Consider the following 17938-nt stretch of genomic DNA (forward strand, 5'->3'; position numbering starts at 1 on the left):
GCCAAGGGGATGCAGGCTGCAATGGAGATGTCAGGTGATACCAACAGTGAATTTCTCAGGAAAGGGGTGTTGACATATGCCTGGCCCAGTTTAGAGAGTGGATCTTGGAGTCCTCCACTTCTCCTGGAAATTAAGAAGTGGAGGGAGGGGCTTCCTAGGTGGTGCAGTGGTTAAGAATCCGTCTGCGAATGCAGGGGACAAGGGTTCGATCCCTGCTCCAGGAAGATCCCACATGCTGTGGAGCAACTAAACCCGAGTGCCACAACTACTGAGCCCATGTGCTGCAACTACTGAAGCCCATGTGCCTAGAGCCCGTGCTCCATAACAGGAGAAGCCATGGCCATGAGGAGCCCGCGCACCACAGCGAAGAGTAGCCCCCACTCACCACAACTAAAAGAAAGCCCACACACAGCAAAAAAGACCCAACACAGCCAATAAAATAAATAAATAAATTTATTTAAAAAAGAGAAAAAGAAGTGAAGGGAGACCCAGATCCTCACCTATCCACCCCAGGTAGCAACCAGAGAGGAGAGTGGCAGAACTGTCCACATGGAAAAGGCAACGTGAACAGGAAATGCCACGTGCAAACCATCCACATGGAACTCTCTACCATAACAAGTGAGACAAGGGGGAAACACCCAGAAAGGATTGGGCAGGAGGTCTCTGGCCTTGGGGGAGACTTTCCCCACTCCAGGCCCCTTCCACAAGAAGAAGTAAAGGGATCCTGGTTCACTATTCCCGCTAAAAAGGAGTATTTGAGTTTCACATTGCTAGTCAATCAATCAGCTTAGATTCAGGAAGGAAATTCCATAAGTCTCCAGTACCTGTGTGGGAGAGAGGGGCCCTGCACCCACCTGCCCTGTCTTCTGGGTAAGAATGTATCAGTCCAGGACCCTGGATCCTGCTCTTCTGGTCCTGGTTATAATATCCATAGCTGGCATTTACAAAGCCCTTACCCCGAGCAGGGCATTAAGCTAAATAGTTAAGGTAACTTATTCAATCCTTATATCAGCCCCAGTAGTAGTATGTCCCCATTTTTCAGATGAGGAAACTGACACGAGACTGGCACGGAAGTTGTTTTCCTAACCCCTGAGGAGATTCACTGTCCTAGTAAGGCTTCTTACATACAGATCTGCCTGGGGTTCACCTGTTCCTCATCCTGTAGTGACTCCTCAGAGGTCTGAGGAGTCAGAGCCCACAGCGTTCAGCTCAAGCCCCTTCCTCAACCTGGCTTCCCTAACTGGTCCTATTCTTGCCTGCAATTGCTGAGCCCTGATGACCAACACCACTCAACACTGGTTCCCTCAGACACCCCGAAACTTCCCTTCAAGTTTCTATGGCTTTGCATGCACTGTTCCCTCTGCTCAGAAGGGCCTTAATCAAGCTCACCTCCTGAAGTCCTCACTGAAGCCCAAGAGCATGTCTAACTCCACTGGGAACCTTCTCTGACTTCTACTCCCCACCTCAGTTTGGCTTATATCTACAGAGCCAGCACTAGCCTTTGTGCAAATTAGAAAAAGCTACCATTTGGGGGGCAGATATAGGTAACCCCATTCGGCAGCAGGTCCTAGCTCCCTTTGCCAGGTGCCTTTTTTGCAGGCATGCACTGAACAATTGTACTCTGTGGCCTGGCTTTGGGGTCTCTCACATGTCCCTTCCTATGGCCACAGTAACCACACTGCACAGAAATAGTTTTTATTTGCTCATTTGTCTCCCTGTCCCCTACTACCACCCACGAAAATGTGCTGAGGGTAAGGGAGAGTCTTCTACCTGCTTTGGGCCTGAAGCCTGGCACTAAGTAGGTACCAGTAATAAGGACTGTAGCCAGCATTTTTCTGAGCACTTACTATATGTCTCACATCACACTAATTGCTTTCTCTGAATATGCTTATTTAATCCCTGGACTCGGACAACTGCTTCATGTCACCAAGTAGCAAAACCAAGATTTAAACCCATGCCTTGTCTGAGGCATCTAACTTTTCCTCGACTACCATTTATCAGCTAATGTCAGTCATTGATTAAACATCCAATGACTGGGAATGGCTGCATGGAGAGGAGTGTGGGAGTTAGACTCTCCAATAAAGATGGCCAATCCAGAGCCTGCCTTATGCCTCTACTGAGGCCTCAGTTCTCTCATCTGTATCGCAGAACATAAGAGCCAGGGCATTTGGAGCCCTGCCTCAGGGCAGGGTGCAGGCCAGTCTTCAGTGGGGTCACACTGGACTGTGGCCTCAACCAAAATTCCAGCGCAGGGCTGGGGGTGCAAACATGGGCAGGGGAAGAGAGAAGCTTGACTGCCTAGACATGGGCCGAGGCCTTTGGGGTCTCAGCCCTCACATACTGACCATTAGCCCTTAGGTCCCACCCCTGCCTCCATGACCTCCAAAGGGACAAGAGAACTTTGAAACTAGAAGGAAATTTCAGAAAAGCTAGCTCTGTTTCTTAGGAGGCCAAGGTCCAGCCAACCCTAAGAAGTCAGTCTGGTGGCCCAGCTCGGTCCTGAGCTGTGTAAACAGCGGGGAAGGGAGGCAGGCAGAAGGGGGACTCCAGTCCCAGAACAAAATGACTCCGAAGGGAGGCTTGGAGGGAGCACAGACCAGGCCAACACATACATTTCATTTCGGCTTGTCCAGGCACAGCTACACAGGTGCCGCAGACACTCAGAAGTAGCGCCATTCCCTGCCAGGCCCAGGGAACTCAGCCCATATGTGGTGAAGGAAGGGGCGTGGGGGCATTGGGGGGTGTCATGCCCCTGACAGTAACTCTTGACTTTTCTAGGCACAATCATGCTTCAACCGTCTCTCCTACAGGAAGTGGGACGGACTGCTCCCAGAGGCCAAAGCTGTGGCTCCATGGCCCTCAGGGTCAGGAAGAGGGAGGGGCCCCCAGGTAACAGAAAGGGGCCTTGGGGGAGGGGAGGACACAGCGTCCCAAACCTGGAGGCCACAGACTAGGCCCAAAGCGAGGCTGGGGGCTGCCCTGGGCATCCACAAGCCAGCCTGGCCAGAAAGTGCTCTACCCAAGACCTGCAGGCTGGGGTGGGACGATATGCAGGACACGTGCTAGAGGTGGAGAGGTGGGGCTCAGCCTCCCCTCACAGATCTGGCCCAGAAGGCAGAGCAGGGTCTTAAATGCCCCATACACTGAGGCTTTTGAAAAAGGACCCAGCCTCTCTCCTCAGACCAGACCCCACCTACCAACCCCTACTTTGCCTTCCTCTTTCAGAGAACGGGGTGCTCAGGCAGTTGCCTGGGGGTAGGCCCAGGATGAACTGCTCTTTGAACTGGCGGGACTGGTTCTGTGTCTAGCCACCTGGGCAGTCACGGGTTGCTTGCCTTGCTGGGCCTGTGAGGAGAGAGGCCTCAGGAAGGGGCCCCTCGTAAATCGTTAACTCCCGGAGCAGCCTCTGCTGCTGGGTCCCCTCAGCCCCACCCCCAGTTGTGACTCTGATGCTTAGACAGCCCCACTGGAGGCCAGAGTCAGAGGTTAGAGGTCAGAGCCCAGAGCCCGAGGTCCCAGCACCTGGACACATCTCTCCCCGATTATCTGGGGTGGGGGGGGGCGGGGCAGATGGGAAGTGTCTATGGGGAAGGCCCTTCTCTCTACGTTCAGAGCTTCTCACCCTAGTTTGCCCTCCAGGCTTCCTACTGTAGCCCTGACCTTTGTCTCTTAGGAGAGAGTCAGGAGCTCTGGGTGGGCCTCCTGGGGCAATCCCTGGGCAAGTCCCGACCCCACCAGATCCTTATTCTCAGGGCGATAACTATGCCAGTCCCACCCACTTCACCTCAAGGGGTGTCACCAGGACTAGATAATGAATGGGTTGAGGAAAAGAATTAGATACTGTTCAGAACTGGGACAGGACCCCCAGCACTGTTCCAACCCTGCTTCCTCGTGCTGGGGTCCCCCAAGCAAAATAATAAAGTCTGCCTTTTTGAAGATATTGTGCTAAACTCTTTACCTCCTTGGTAATCTATTTAGCAATCACATTCTCATTTTGCAAATAAGGAAACTGAGGCTCTGAGAGGAGAGGTGACTTACCCAGGCTGGGCAGCTGTACCAGAACAGGGCCATGATTTGAATCCGTTGTGTGCTCTCTAACTGAACCCTTGAAGGGTTCTCTGTCTCCTTAAATTCCTAAACTACAGGTGAGGAGACACCCTAAAGCCAGAATGGGCTGGCCACTGCCCCCCAGTGTAACACTGGGTGTAGGGGGGCTGATACGAGGCAGGCAGGGGAGTGCATATCGGCAGGAGACTGGCAATGCCCCCAACCTCTCTGTAAGCCCCTCCTCCAGGGCAGCTCCCCCTCAGGTCACAGTAGCCCCAGGTGTCACCGCAGGGGAGGCTTGGCCGCTGCTCCCCCCACTCCTCAGGAAGAATTCTCCTGACCCAGACAGGCTAAGGAGGGAGGATTGATGGTGCTACCACCCTTTTCGCTAGGGAGGCATCTCAGAAGCCGAGGAGACAGAGACAAAAAAATAAATAAATAAAAAAATCAACTTTTAATCGAGATTGCAGATTCAGAAAAGATTCATAAGTGAAATGAAATTTCCCCAAGGAAATATAAAAAGTTACTTACGGCACGGCTAAATTGAGCATGCTTCAATCAGGGGCTGTTGAGAAATCATTAAAATATACAAGATACTTTTGTAGATCTATGTGAGCTCCGTTAGGAGAGCTGGCCAGCACTCCAGTTAGAGAGATCTGGCCTTGAGCTGGCTTGGCCTGCTGTGTCACTTCCTCAGACTCATAGCTGGGGAAGGAGGGCAAAGTTGGGAGAAACCTTACCTGCCAGGTCCCAAGGGCCACTGCCCAGAGGTGGCCACTGCCCCTAGGGGCCCAGAGACTCTCTGGCAAGGGAGAGTGGAGCAGAAGGGTTTATAGTTAGAACTTTTTATTGACTGAAATAGCTTTTCCCCACTTTCCAACAGCATAATGGGACCAGCAGAGCTAGAACTACTTCCCTCAAAACACTAAAGAGGTGACCCCCAGCCCCCCAACTCTTTGCCCTATTGCTTGAGTTGGCCTGAGGAAGTGGTCACTCTACTTGGACAGAGGAGGACCAGAACGCACTCTCAGGGCTTTGCCTTGAGGGAGGGGGCAGGCTAGGGAACACTGGTGGAGTGGACCACCCTGGGGAGTTTTCAAGGATGATCACTAGCTTTTGAGAAGACATTCTCCCCTCTCCATTGTAGCCATATCCATTTCTTCAAGGGAAGGCTTATTTGAGGTCTAATCTCCTCTCTTGCAGTCTGTAGGGATCTTTCTCTCTCTTGCTTTCCCCATGCCTAGGTCTTTCAGGATTGAGGCTAGGACATCAGTGGAGGGTCTCTGCTGAAATACTCATCACCTTCCCCCTTCTGTGCACTCCTGGGGACCAAACCCCCTGGGCTTTAGACAGGGTCAAGGCACCTTACTCATCTCCATGCTCTGTCAAGTACCTGGTCCCCAGTTGGTGTCAAATATTTACTGAAGAGGAGGGAGGGCATCAGGATATAGCTGGGGCAATCTGTCCCATGGGGGTGGGTGAGGAAGAGAAAGCAGACCGGCAAAAGCCTGCTCAGAGGACTGTAGGGGCAGCGCCTGGACCCCTTTTCTTAGGCCCATCTGCCTGGGTAGCCCCCTCCTCCATTAACTCATCAAGGATGGCAAGAAACCGGAGCCAGATGGTAGTGGCCATGCTGCCTTGTGGGTGACCCGAACCCGATCCTGGCCAGGCCGAGGCGCTATTTTAAACCCCAGCTCCAAGCTGCTGCCTCAAACCACTTGGCCCATCTCTGGTTACAAAGCCGCTGCCCACCTCCCAGCCACTTCCTCCTCCCCACCCTAGGACCCCCAGAGGCTGGTGCTGGGTTCAATGTGTCTTGGGGCAACCCTATTCTCTGTAGGCGCTGGTCTGTCAACTGGCATCAATGCCCCTCTCCATCCCCTAGCTGAGCCCACTTAGGCACCCTCATCCCTCTACCTACACAAGGACCCACTGACCTTTATTCTGACTGAAAAATCTCCCGTGGGGTGCTCTTCCCCAGGAATAAGGGCCAGAGAACCTGAAATGTTAGGCCCTGACTCTGCTGGGGCCAGAGCACGCAGGCCAGGATAGGGCAGATGCTACAGGAAGAAAGGAAGTAGGTTAGACACAAGTAGGGACTTCCCAGGAGTGAGACTGTGCTCTAGGAAACTTTCCCTTACTTCAATGCCTGCCTGCCTGCTTGGGCAGGAAGAGGAAGATGACTCCAGAGCGAGCCCCCTCCCCAATCCTCTGGCTCAAGGGCTTGTGGGTTGGGGGGACTCAGGTACCATTTAGCCAGCCCACAGTGTCTTCTTCCCTCCCTTTCCTCGAGGTGACCCAGCTGTCAGCTGGCTGGGCCCGCTGGACTTGTGTCCACAATCTTCCAACTCTAGGCAGTAGCCCCCACTGGCTCTCAGGCCTGCCAGAGCCACTCCCAACACAACGCTGGCCTAGAGGGAGGCAGCAGAGACATTGCCAGGGCACCAAGGGAAGGGAGGAGGCCGATCATCCACGTTGGCTCATCTCATCTCAAGCTGGCTGGACAGAAGGTCGCCCAGGCAGCCTGAGTACCCCCATGAACGCCCCTGTTCCCCCACCCCCATGCTATGTAGTCTCAGCAGTAAGGTGTTGGCACCAAGCCTGGTGCAGCTGAGCAGTGACGCCAAAAGCCCTGCCATCTCAGGCAAGCACGATTCCCTCCAACCTAGCAGTTGGGGCCATAGGGAGGAGGGAGGGTGTCTCCCATCCTCCTGGGCCTGAGACAGCTGGGGACAGAGCCTTTTTGGAAACGTCCCTTTCCACTACTGAAAAGGATAAATGGCATCCTCATGGGGTCCTAGCCACCCCTTCCAACCCAGGGGGCTGGTCCTGAGGTTAGACCAGTGGTTCTCAACTAGAGCTGATTTTGCCTCCCAGGTGGCATTGGGCAATATCTGGAGACATTTTTGGTAGTCACAAGTGCTGCTAAGCATCTTACAATGCACAAGACAAAGAATTAAATGGCCCAAAATGTCAATAGTGCTGAGGTTGAGAAACCCTGGGAAGAAGTTCCTGACTAATCTGGGAGCCTAGTAGGAGACAGGAGGTGTTCTCCACACACACACACACACACACACACACACACACACACACACACACACACACACACACACACACACACACTTGCCATGGCTCATCATCTCCCACCCCCACAGGCAGAGAAGGTCCTTCTGCCATTCTGGCTTCAAAGACTCCTTGTGGCCTGCGGAATGTGGTAAGCCACCTGCCTGCCCACCCACCCACCAGCCTCTGGGCTTGTTAGAAGAGTGCCCATGGAGATGTGCGGGTGGCAAAACCTCACCTGCCCATGATGGGGACTCAGACTTATCCTACCTACCAAGCAAAACTCTACAGAGCCGTCCCCTCAAGAGGATCTGGGCCTATGGAAAAGCAGAGGGGTTGCCCTGCCCCTCCAGGCCCATCCCCAGAGGGTTGGCTCAGCCTGGGGCTGGCTGGAAGCTCTGGCCTCCTCCACCTCATCTCTCTGCCCCCTCCCATTTCTATTTAGGAGACAGCCATGGTGGCTCAGCTCCTGTCTCTGGTTTCCTAGGGAGCTCTGCTGAAGCAGCCCAGCCTCCGTAGGTCCATCTGTCAGGGAGGCTGTTCCGCCCCATCGATTGCTGTTCCCAGGGGGCTGTGCTGCTCGAGGGACCCAATGTGGCCGCCAGATAGGAGGGAACCACACGGATAAGAGGGGGTGGGGGTAGCTTGGCAGCAGGCAGAGCTGAAGGGGGCTGACACTTCAGGGAGAAGAAACAAAGCTAGACAGGCATGAGAAATGCAGAGGGCCAGGGGCACCAAGCAGGAGGCTAGCTGGAATGACCTCTGAAGCCAGTTGGCACTCTCAGGACTCAGCTTTGCTTCTGGACACACCAAATCCCCACTTGCAAAGACAATAATAATTGCTAACATGTTGAGCAGGAACAGTGTGTCCAGCACTGGAATGGAGGCTTTGCACACCTCTGCTTTCACCTGAGGCTCACACTCATCCAAAGCAGGTGCTGTTATATTCCTCCGCAGGGGAGGAAGAGGACCCAAGAGGTTACAGCACTTGTCAACAGCCGTACAGAGGAGCTGGAGCTAACTTGGAGGCGGGTCAGCCTGGGCAGCGGCTGTGCCCCAGCCTCAGACACCGCCAGGCCTGGGGGAGGAGGCGTGTCTCGCCAGGCAAGAGGCCCTGCCCGCCCTCCCCATGGAGCCGCCTCCTCCCCTGGGCTCTGTGACATCTGCCCCGCTTCCTGGCCCCAGACAGCTGCCCAAAGCCACGTCAGCACTTCCACTGGGGAGCCTGGAAACTGGCTCTGGCCCCTGGGCAAAGGGGGACCAGGAAGCCTGAGCCCCTAACAGCATGGCCTTGAGAGAGGGTGACCCACTCAGCCTGGCAGGCGCTAGGCCAGCATGACCTTGAGTTGAGCTCTTCTGTGTCTCAGTTTCCCCTGTTCAGATGGGGGGACTGCTTTGGAAAGGGGCTCAGAAGACGATGCAGCAGCATCTTGGATGGACAGGAGCAAACTTTCCCTTACAGCCAGAGTTCTGGGGGGCACCGCGGGCAGCCTCCGACCCCCACTGTCCACTGGCAGCCAGGTGGTCATTTGGTGAGGCTCACAGGAGTGAGGGGGAGGGTGGGGAGGTGTCTATGCCCGGCCCAAGCCCAGCACTGGCTGGCCGGGGCCAGAGATAACCGGCGCCTCCCGGAAAATCATTAGCATCTGTTTGGGCCACGGCAAAGTTGGCCCGCAGGCGCCTCCGCCCGCCGGAAACGGGCCCCCACGCCCCCACCGAGCGCACTGGCGCACCACCGTGCCCCCACCCTCCCCGGGGCCAGCTCAAACTGGTGTAGCGACAATATCCACCCACCCAGGGAGGAAGGTCTGGGTGCAGGGCTGCAGGCCGGGCAGGCGGGGGTCTGGCCTCACCGTCGGGCGTCCTGGCGCGGTGTGGGCGGGCCGGTCCGTGCTCTGGGCGATCCAGGCCGGCTCTTAGTGGCGCCCGCGCTGGCGGCAGCCCAGGGAGTGTGTGGAAATGACACCGCCAGGGCGGCGGAGATCCCCCCTCCTGACATTGGCTGGAAAGTGGAGCAGCTCGTCAGGGACAATCAATGGCGATCGATCGCAGCACGGCTCGGGCGGGCGGCGCGCGGGAGGGGCAGCGGGGCTGGCGGGGGTGGGGGCATCCGCGGCTGAGGTCAAACAACACACAAACCCGAAAAGGGGCACAGCGGCACACGGGGTCAAACAGACACACAATCTGTACAGGGATGGGCCACTGCCCCCATCAAGGAAGCACACTCACTACATGGATGGAGTACAGCACACTACAACAGTCTCTGACACAGTTAGGACAGGAGGTCAAGGGGTCAAACAAATGGTTCCCACGGACACACACAATAGGGTCACAGACATAACAATATAGCCAGTCACACTATCACACAACCAGTTCACACCACCACAACCGATGATCCTACACTAGACACCCACAACATCACCAAGACACAAAATGAGTCATACATTCTACTAGCTGGTCTCAACTACAGGACAGAAGGGAGTTACATACTCTGGCTGCACAGAACAAAGCAAAAAAGTCACAGAGCCAAATTATACACCATCACCTCAATGAACATTGTCAAATTGGGTCTTAAGCTATGGAACAGCACAATGGTGCCCCATATTGGCAACACAATAGGATAAAGAGCCCAAGGACAGGGCCCCACACTGTCACAAGTTGCACTTCAGCAACTAAGACACAGATGCAGCTGTATCACATCCTCCAACATGAATACAACATGGCACAATAAACACTGTGGCACTGGCAAACCAGCATTAACTCTCAGGGTTCTGACAGAACCAAATGAGCTACTGCAAGGTTAGGCACTTAGCAGAGGGCCCAGCACATGGTTGGCACTCAAAACACAGAGGGTACTGAGATCATTTTTAATGTCTGTATACTAGTTAAATCATAGCAATATAAAGATCATAGCTACTTAATAGTATCACTCTCTCCAGATAGGTCCATTTCTCTCCAGGAACCTGATTCATCCCAGCAACAAAACTAGTTCAGCCATTACATACACCTGGGAAACACAATTCAAGTGTCACAAACAACTCACACTCCTGCATTCACTCACACAGTTGCCACACATATCAATTCCCCTAGTACACTGCCATACTGGCCACACACACTCTGGGACTTTGGTGGGGAAACCACCCCCAAGCTCTCATCAGGTGTAACTCAACTAGTACATATCTACTGGCCCCATTTCCTGCCACTCTCACAAAGTTGTAGAACACAAAGCACCTCCCACCCAGCAGTGATACACTCAGTTACAACAGGGTCCCAGAACCTCCCACACAAACTCCTTAAGGACTACCCCTAATCAGTCTCTCTCTCCACTCCTCCATTTCTCATACAGAAACCGAGGCATCAGTTCCAGAACCCTCCCTACTCCAAATTTAAAGCAGGAAAGAGGGCCCCTGATCTCAAAAATCCACTCCCACCCCTATCACTTCCCAGTGGTACATGTGTGTAGGAACAAGGCCAAGATCCCTCATTCCTTCAACACACCCTTCCTTACAGGCCACTCCTGTGGTTCCAGTTGTAGGGCCAGCTGGGCTGTAGCCCTCACTTTCTCCAGTTAAGGCCTGACCCCTCCCAGGGGCTTCCAGGAATCCCTTGCAGCCAGGAAGCTCCCCCTAAAGGTTCCACCCAGAAAGACTTCAAACATTCCCTAGTTTTGCCTGGCTGTGTAACACTGGCTAATTCTCTCAACCTCTCTGTGCCTGGATCCCAAATCCTGCCTGTTGATCCAAGATTTCAATGCCTGCCCCCATTCCAGACCTCCTGCATGCACACACAGGCGCAGAGAGGCAATCTTTAAGAGAGCTGTAGAACCAACAGGTGGCCTGTGACCTACAATAGGGAAAAGCAAGGATCCTAGGCTGTGGGCAGTGTTACAATCACCCATGTCTCATCCCTTACTCTCACCCTTCAGGTAGGGTGGGGAAAGAGCTGGGGCAGCGGGGGTGGGGCGCGGGTCTGGCCTCCTTGCACTTTATCCCCACTCCCAGGTGGCTGAAGACAGCCCTTCCCAGCATCCCCTTCCAGGATTTTATTCACCAGAAAGGGTAGCTGGGCTCCCCTTTTGTCCCCCAAGAGAAACAGAGGGACACAAACCCTGTGCAGGGACACACAGACTGGCCAGGCATATCTATCTAAATGCATACCCATTCTGTTTTTAGGCACATTCTTGCAGACCTTGCCAAGCGGCAAGGCATAGGCCCCAAAGGGGCCCAGATAGCTTGCCCCAAGTCCCTGGGTGTCCTAGGAGCTAGTCCTGCTCAAAATCTTCTGGCTTGTATAGGAGTCCAGCAAAAATGTCCAACTACCCATACCTACTTCCCTGAATCCATAAGCACTCAAGGCCGCAACCCTTTAATTTAATAAGGCTATTTTCCACCAAGCATTGCCTATGGGCCAGGCTGAGCCAAGTGCCCATTTTCTAGATGAGAAAACCAAGCAAAGAAGAGAGAAATTAGTTGTTCAAGAATATACAACTGAGGGACTTCCCTGGTGGCGCAGTTGTTAAGAATCCACCTGCCAATGCAGGGGACACAGGTTTGAGCCCTGGTCTGGGAAGATCCCACGTGCTGCAGAGCAACTAAGCCTGTGTGCCACAACTAATGAGCCTGCGCTCTAGAGCCTGTGAGCCACAACTGATGAACCTGTGTGCTACAACTACTGAAGCCCGTGCACCTAGAGCCCGTGCTCTGCAACAAGAGAAGCCACCACAATGAGAAGCCCACTCACCACAAATGAAGAGTACTCCCTGCTTGCTGCAACTAGAGAAAGCCCGTGTGCAGCAATGAATGCCCAATTAAGCCAATAAATTAATTTAAAAAAAGTTATTCACTTAAAAAAATATATATACAACTGAAAAGTCATGGGCCTGTGATTTCAGATACAGATTTGACTTCTGTTCCTCAAAGGCTGCACAGTTTAGGCTCACACCCATATGCATAAACACTAAGGAATGTCCATGCTCACAATTCTCTCACACTCTCACAAGTTCCTACACACATGGGCAGCCCCCTCCCGCACACAGTCACACACACAAGCAGGCCTACACTCTCCCACGCCTGGGGCCTGTCAACCACATTCTCCATGGCTCCCTCCCTCCAATAGGGACAGGGGCGAGCAGGGAGTCCACATTCCCAGGTTTCCGCCCTGACCCTGCAACACAACCCCCCCCCCCCAACTCAGAGCACACATTCCTCCTACTACAGCCAGATAACCAGCCCCAGGGGAAGGCCTGGGAGAAAGCAAGGCATTCTGGGGGCCAGACTGCTGGCCCTACTCTGGGCTGCCTAAGCCAGCTCTATTGCCTGGATCTGGCATGGCACTGTCAGGAGCCTTCCCTGCAGATAGCCCCCACCCTTCTAGCCACTCTAGACCCAAGACTTCTCTCTTTATTCCAGGGACTTTCTTATGCTCAGAGCTTCACACTCCAGGAAGGGCCCCCAAGGGTCTCCCAACTCACCCTTTGGATGCAAAATCCTTTATATAGTTAGTAACTAGAGCAGGGCCTGCGGAGCCCCTAGGACACCTCTCTCTCCCAGTCTTTAAGTCTTTCAGCAGGTGAAAGCATGGGTTCCATGCACCAACAGCCCCTAGACAGTTTTCCCCATCTGGGGGTAGTGGCAGTTAATTCTCACAGCTCTGCCTGGGGTGCAGCCACTTGGCGGGCTCAGCAAATCTGGAGATATTTGCATACCCAGATGGCCAAGCTTGGAATTTCAAAGAATTCCCCAAGAAGAGGCAGCTGGCTTCTGGGTAGTGGCCCTGGAGGCTCACAGCTGTTGGGCTGGAAGACTGGGGAGTCTGGGGCCCCAAAACACAAGATTGAAAAGGACAAGGGAAATACGTTTCCCAGGCAATATCACCAGCCCCCAGCTCTGTTCCTCCTGTCCCCAGCCCTCCATCCATCAGGTATGAAAAGTCATGTCCTAGTTGCTCAGAGTAGGTAGGCAGGCAAATGAGATAGGACTAGTTGGCTAAAGTCGCAAGGACTGCCTGCCTTTGGGGAAAGGTAACAGTGGACACCAGACAGAGACGTGCCAGAAATATGAAATCCTCTTGTTCACACGAAGCAACAGACAGGCCTTTGTCTCCATGCAACCAGCAGCTAGGTGGGCAAAGGCCCCGCGTGATCCCTACTAACCTGTCCACACACAGGCATATGGCTACTATACCAACGGGGAGGGGGAAGGGAAGCTGGTGGCTTGACACTTCTGGCAGGCCTTGGGCTAGAATACTAACATGTTCTCTCATTGTAATTAAGGCTGTGAGGGAACGAACTGACCTAGGCACTGGGCCATCCAGTTCCAGATAAACTATAAACAAAGCTGAGCCCAAACAGGCCTCCCCACCCCAACAAAAGCCCCTCCCAGGTTCTGTCCAAGCAGATTTACTGACCACCTACCTCATGGTTGTTACAGCTATAGGTCACCACTGCCCTCTGCTGGTAACTCAGGCACTAGCAACCACTCAGACACCAGCTCACTCCCTACCCAAGCAAATGCACTTCAGTCTCCTCCTCCATCTGTGGGCATAGAAACTTAAGCCTACCTGTTACCTAAGTCGGACAGTGGCAGGGGGCAGGATAAGCAAGGAGAGACCCAGGGACACAGTGTGTCAGAGGAGAAGCCCCTCTTCCCAAAATTTACATCCAAACTTCAAATGTCACTTCTCTCCAGCTTAGAGGTTAAACCCGCCACTCATGGAAAACAGTGCCAGCCCCATAATCTGTTACAGTACACCAGAACCTCCCCCTTACCCTTTGTCCTATACCCTTTCTTTGTTCCCTCTGAAGGAGGGCCAGGTTTAGATGACCTGGAACCATCCTTCAAAAAAACACAACTTCTCTGGCAGGTCTGAGAAAGCCTTTGTTCCCCTGGTTCCTTCTGTTACACTGCAGCAGGTGACTGGAAGTCCTGGGCGCCTCTGAAACAAGGCCAATTTCCCTCAACCTTTACTGCAACACCCTGCAAGCAGCCACACCTTTCAAAGATGGCAGAGATGTGGAATGGAGGTGGGAGGGGGACTGCCCAGAAGAACATAACCAGTATTGCCCCTTAATTGGCTGAGGGGAAGCTCCAGATGCCCGTTAGGTAGGTAGCCTAGATTTGCCAACTGCCTCAAGCACGGAACATCTCTCACCCATGAGCTGGCTCTGAAGCCCAAATGTCAGGTTGTATTTTTGTTCTGTTTCTAGAAACCTCCAAGTCAGAAGGCCTAAGAAGCAGCTTTGGGGCTTCCACAGCTACTCATTTCCTGTGGAAAACTTCAAAGGTGAGAAAGCTGGCCAAACCCTCCCTACTCACTCTCATTCTCTAGAGGCCCTACAATTTAGGGTAGGGGAGTACCCTTTAAGAGTCAAGATTTTTAAGTACTTAGGAAGAAATTCAAATAGGAGAACAAGTGGCTCAGGGCAAGGAGCGAGGTGCCTGGGTAAATGTCTGCTGTTGCCCCTCGTATCCTTAGTAGAAGTCTGAAAAGGAACACAGCACACTGACCAAGGCTGGTGCTGCTCTTCTCTGGATATCAGTCACTGGAGGCCTGGCCTGGGCACTCAGTAACTTCTTCTTGGCCTTTCCAAAAGTGTTCAACCATTTGCTTCCAGTGTATACTGCAGGGTTATCAGGAACCCCAGCCCTGGAAAAGGCCATTCTATTAATAACAACCCCCACTCAATTGAATACTATTAACCTGCTATCCTGGTGCTAAGACATTCATACGGTTCTTCATCTGATAAGAGGCAGGCTACAGTTTGCCTCTGGTTAAGGTTCAGCTCCACAAAAAACTCAAAGATGAAAAGTAATCAATTGTCACAAAAATGCCTGACTCTGCCTCTTCTTCAACCTGCCCAGGAGCAGGCATTGAGAAAGGGCAAAGCTGGCTGGTGATTGTGTTACACATTCAGCTACTGAGGCCAAAGGCCTTAAAGGCTTCATAGTCAGTCCCAATCTTTGTGCTTTTCCACTTATACTGACTAGGGTAAAATATGGTGACAACAGGGGAATGTATTTGTTTCAGGATCACCCTGACAAATGATCCCAAGGCCAGTTTTCATTACTTCTAAGCCCATCCCAGGAATTGGGCTGGAAATATTCAGAGGGGCCTGAATACCAACTACTTACACCAGCTGGGGCTAAGGTTAGAAAAGGCTTTTAAGGAAGGCTTTTGTTTAGCACAGAAAACTCAGAGCTAGTTTTCATCTAAGTGTACGCACAACGCAAGTAATAAAGAAATAAGGAACAGGCTCCAGGAAAGAAGTCAATTTTCTTTTCTTGGATGGTATGAATGTATATTGATAGTTTGCTACCTTCATAGTTATTCTCATATTAAAAATCTGCTTTCTTCACTCTTCTCCATGCTGCTGGCCCTGGCCAGAATCCTGAGTGGCTTTTTAGCATGTTCAAAGTTCTTCTACATTTGGGAGCTACCACATAACAAAACTGACTGGCTGAAAGTTGGACTGGCCTTAGGTACCTCCAACTTCTTGTGGCTCTATCTCATCAAACATATTGAAGATGTTTTAGGATATAAAAGAAGAAATGGGTTGGAATAAACTTTTGAAATACTAATACAGTATGCCCCATACAGTGATTATAATAGTTCCCCTGGATTTAGCAATCTGTTGAGTTACAAACGTAAGAGAAAAAATTTTATGTGATATGATGTTAGGTCAGCATTTGTGTTCTGCATCATTAAATGAAAAAAAAAATCTGCTTTCTCTTATATAACATCACACTCACCAGAATAACCCATCACTTTCACTTGAAATAAAGACTGTTTCACAAAAGGAATCAAAAGGAGATGGGTTCCTAACACCAGCGACAATTTTCTACAGGGGTAATAAAGATGCTATTCCTGAGTAGGAAGGAAGGAAAGATATGTTCATAATTCAGGAGATCTAGGAACTGAAGAAAGTTCTTCTATTAAAACCTAGCTACCGGGTGTTAAAGGGTATGGTACAGCAGACTAAGACAAAAGCCACAGTTTCATTTCAATTGCAGACAAGAGGCAGTTTATAGCCATTCCAACTGTAGTTTAGAAATAATTCATTTCTCCCGACAATCTACCTAGGGCTCAAAATAACTTGTTGAGGCAAAGACGAATGGCTGGAAAAGTGGAATACTGAAGTTGTTGCAAGCAGAAAAAGAATGCCTCAGTTGCTAGGTCAAGGCAGAGATCATGGGACCCTCTCTCTGACCACCATGTCCTTCTCTCTATAGACCTCTCTGCTGCTCCCCACTCCAACAGTCCTCTTTCCAAATCTTTATATTACCCAAAGTATAGAAACTAGGAGGACAATGCTACCTTTGACCACTGGCCAGTAACAGAGTGTGCAAGTATCCGAAATCATGTAGTTTTACCAAAAGTGACTGCTCCAACTATAACTTGACCAAGCACTCAATGTTATTAAGAAGCAAAGCAATTAACATATATACACTACTATATATAAAATAGATAACCAACAAGGACCTAGTGTATATAGCACAGGGAACTATACTCAATATTTTGTAATAATCTACAAGGAAAAAGAATCTGAAAAATATACATATAACTGAATCACTTTGCTGTACACCTGAAACTAACACAACATTGTAAACCAACTATACTTCAATTAAAAAAAAAAAAGAAAAAAAAGGAAGCAGCAAAGGGAACCCATATACTTGACATTCCCTTGTAACCACTGCCTCACCAAGATAATCAAGTTTACTGCAAACAAGCTTTCACATGTGAAAAAACTAGAGACACTTCTGTAAAAAGCAATGTGATCCTAAATAAGACCCATCCTGACTGACACACTTTTTTTTGAGTAGGGAAGGTGGCCTCCCTCACTGAGGCTTCTTTCTGGCCAGGGCATATGTAAGCAGACTGGACCAAATATGCTCCAAACTCAAATGAGCAAGACCAAACTGCATTCAAAGGCCAAATATTTCATTTAGCACCTGAACACCAGGATGACTTTTACTTTAGCACTTTACTTAAAAGCACTCTTGTGAAAATATCTACATTATGACCTAATAAACGGTAATAAGCTGGCTGTTCTCTAAGATGACAAAGAATGAGGCTTTCAGGATCTGCGCAACTAACCCATGGTCAACAGTCAAAACTGAATTTCCGCTTACCCATGATACCGAAAATGAGGGTAATTTTAGGTTAGAGCTCAATTCTAATTCCTTTACCCACAACTATTAACAGTCAAACCTTCTTTGCAAGGTCAAGGATGCTAGAAATGCTAATAATAAGGAGCCAGCAGCTAAAATGCAGCACTTTAAAGGGTTTCAGTTATCGGACTTTAGTTCTGAGATAGAACAGTGACACTGAGAGATAAGACAAGTTAAACAAGTTTAAAACAAAAGCAGTGGACATTTATTCCTCAATTTTTGTGCAAGAGTGTAAAGATGCATTTGAAAGAACCTGACGGCTAGAAAGCATCAGCCATGGCTTTCAGGCTGGGCTGGTTTACAATTAATTTAGGAGAAATAGGGGGGAAAAGGTAACTTGCCTAGTTCACACAATGTTTCTGGCAAACATAGTTGTTTACAAGTTTCAAACTACATTTTACTAGTGTCAAGGGAAGACTTCAAAAAGCCACATACAGTACAATTTAAAATTGGATGAACATCCTGCAATGTTAGTGCAAAGTAATTATGTAGACTCTCCAATACAAGATTGTGCTCATGTTTCCCAGGTTTGGTCAATGTTGCTTTTACAATCACAATCACAGAAGCTTAACTTACCAAATAGCAATGCCTTTGTTTTATGTCCTATGTACCAAGGAATGTCACAAGGTTTTGGTGAAATGCAGCTTAGTTTCAATAATAAA

This window comes from Hippopotamus amphibius, chromosome 1 (assembly GCF_030028045.1).
Source record: "Hippopotamus amphibius kiboko isolate mHipAmp2 chromosome 1, mHipAmp2.hap2, whole genome shotgun sequence".
NCBI classification, from domain to species: Eukaryota; Metazoa; Chordata; class Mammalia; order Artiodactyla; family Hippopotamidae; genus Hippopotamus; species Hippopotamus amphibius.